Source organism: Calidris pugnax, unplaced genomic scaffold, assembly GCF_001431845.1.
Source record: "Calidris pugnax isolate Ruff unplaced genomic scaffold, ASM143184v1 scaffold533, whole genome shotgun sequence".
Classification (NCBI taxonomy): Eukaryota; Metazoa; Chordata; class Aves; order Charadriiformes; family Scolopacidae; genus Calidris; species Calidris pugnax.
This window is the reverse complement of record NW_015091238.1, coordinates 102,437-105,327: the sequence shown is the minus strand read 5'-3', so window position 1 is coordinate 105,327 and position 2,891 is coordinate 102,437.

The following is a 2,891-nucleotide window of genomic DNA, read 5'->3' as shown; positions in this document are numbered from 1 at the left end:
GGGGGGGGGGAGGGGGGAGCTGGAAACCTTGGCCATGAGGCAGCAGCCAGGAAATCTGCCCGTGATGGGCTGCACTGCCAGAGGGGAACAGAGACACCAGCTCCTGGAGCCCCCTGAGATGCCCAGGCCGGGGGCCCGGGGGGGGGGCGTGGGGGCAACAGCCTGCTTTGCTTGGTGGTGCCCGGGCAGCAGAGATGGAAGAGCGGGTCAGCAACCGTCACCAGGAGCCACCGCGTTGCTACCAACAGTCAACACAGCACAGGCGGCTGGGAAGGGCTGGGGGGGGCTGGGAGCTGGGGGGCGGCTGGGAGCTTGGCCAGACCCACACACCCCCCCCCGGCACACAGTGGGGCTGGACATAGCGGGGGGGTCAGGGCTGGTGACTGCCATGGCAGGATGCAGTGGGGCTGGTCGTTGGGGGACCCCAGGGTCTGTGTATCACCCCCCCCCCAGCACAGCACAGTGGGGTCAGGCATGGGGGGCCCCAGGGATGGTGTCCCCCCACAAGCACAGCGGGGCTGGGCAGCAGGGGGACCCCAGCATTGTTCCCACACACCCACACCCCCCCAGCCAGTCCGCAGGAGGGATTTTGGGGAAGGGGAGTGCAAGGTGGCCGGGGGGGGGTGGGGTGTCCCAGCCTGTCTCCTAGCAACCCGTCTCCTAGCAACCCCGCCACCACGGCCGGTTGCCTGGCAACGGCTGGCGCAGGGACAAGTGGCCTTCCATACCTAACGAGATGGGAAGGGGCTGGGGGGGGGACGACAACACCCCCAGCACCCAGGGCCCCTCGTCCTACACCCTGCACCATCACCCGGAGGGGCTGAGCCCCCCGCCATCACACGGGGCAGCCCCTGCCCATGGCTCAGGGGGCAGGATGGGTGCTGAGGGGGGGTCATGCACCGAAACAGGTCCTGGAGGTGGGGGCTGCTGTGACACCCCACGCACCCCAGGCCCTGGGGACGCCCTGGGGACACGCTGCCCAGGCCCCAGACTGCTGCTGAGGGCTCGGTGCCACGGGAAGACAAAGGCAGGAGAAGTTTCCCACACAAAGACCGACCCGCCGTAGGGCTGGGGGCTGGGTCCCCCTGAACACCCTTTGGCAACAGGGACCAGCCCGGTGGAAGCCAAATCTGCTGCTCGGTGCCGCCAGAGCTGCCTGGTCCTTTGTTCTAGCAGGCGATGCCCAAATCCCGGCCCCTCTTTGTCTGCAGCCCCAGGGAAGCCAAGCCCCAGCTCTTCCCTGCTCCCACCCCACTTCAGCAGCACCCCAAAAGCATGGGGCTGGCGGCAGGGCCATGGGGCTGGCAGTGGGGCCATAGGGCTGGCGGCGGGAACGTGGGAACTGGGAGCTGCCCAGGAATCTGGATAACATGGGAAATACTGAGAAAAATGTGATTTCTCAGCAAAGGGGGGGGGGCAATCCTGGCAGCTCCACCTGCGGCAGCCGGTGCCAGCCTGTGTCTGCTGAGTGTGGTCACCCCTCTGCAGGCCCTGAGCCCCTCACAGCCACCCCAACCTCAGAGGGGCGACCCCCAGCCCCCACCCCCAGCCCCTGTGGGCTTTGCAGGGACAAATGGGAGGAGGAACTCCCCTCCCGAGGAGGGGGAACCCCCCAGGGCCACAGGGGCGGTGGCGCGGGGGTGCCATGCAGGGGCTGCAGCAGATGGAGGGGTGGCCAGGGGACACATGCCCTGGTGTCCCAGCTGTGTCCCAACCACCAGCTGCCGCAGAGCAGCTGTCACTCGGTCCGGGCCCCCCAGCCTCCAAAACTGCAGCGGGAGCCACCCTGGGGCTTTGTCTCTTGTGTCCCCGCGCTGTCCCTGGCCCCCCTGCCCTCCTCATCTCCAGCTGCCCCGGGGGAAGACGCTTTCTCCCCCTGTTTGGGCCCCGTGGGACTGGTTTCTGCTGCCTGAGCAGACAAAGAGGTGCGGGAAGGGACGGGGCACAGCCGGGAAAGGGCCAGTCTGCAGCCAGGACAGGCACCGGGCCACGGTGGGGACAGGGGCCAAGATGTGGCTGAGAACCAGGGCACTGGGGCATGGCCAGGCACGGGGACGGCGTCCCAGGGATGGGGACAGGGATGCGGCCAGAGATGGGGAGCAGGGCGTGGCTGGCGACAGGGACAGGGATGTGGCTGGGGATGAGGATGAGGATGAGGACCGGAGCGCGGCCGAGGATGGGGACGGGGACATAACTGGGAACCAGTGGGCAGACGGGGAAGGGTGGCACAGGGCGCGGCTGGGAATGCGGATCAGGGAATGAGCGGGGATGGGGACAGGGACGTGGCTCCCACCACAGCACTGGGGCACGGCCAGACCGGGGAGGGCGGCACGACCGGGGACAGGGACCGGGGTGCGTCCGGGGCCGGTGGCTTTGCCAAGAAGAGGGACCGGGGCGCAGCGGGGACATGGCTGGGGCCAAAGACACGGCCGGGGCCCAGACGACAACGGGCAGAAACCGGCTGCGAGGCCGGTCGGTGGCCGCCGCAGCCCCCGCCCCCCCCGCCCCGCACCGCCCCGCACCGCCCCCGCTCCTGCGCCGCCCTCCTCCGCCGGCGACCGGGCTCCAACTCGGGGTCCCGCGGAGCTGGGGGGGAGCCGTTCCCGGTCTACGCAGCCCCTTCCCGCCGGCCGTGAGCTCTCCCCGGCTGTGGCCTCGGGGGCGCCGGTCCCCCTTTATGTGTGCGTGTCGTTTTATGACGATTCTGGGATTCTAGAAGCGAGGGGCCAGTCCCGGGAGGCTTAAGTCCGTGTCTCTGTACCCACTGCCCTGTCCCGCCGGCTGCCTTGTCCTAAAATATGGAATCACAGAATGGTTTGGGTTGGAAGGGACCGTAAAGACCATCCGGTTCCACCACCACCCTGGGCAGGGACACCTCCCACCACACCAGA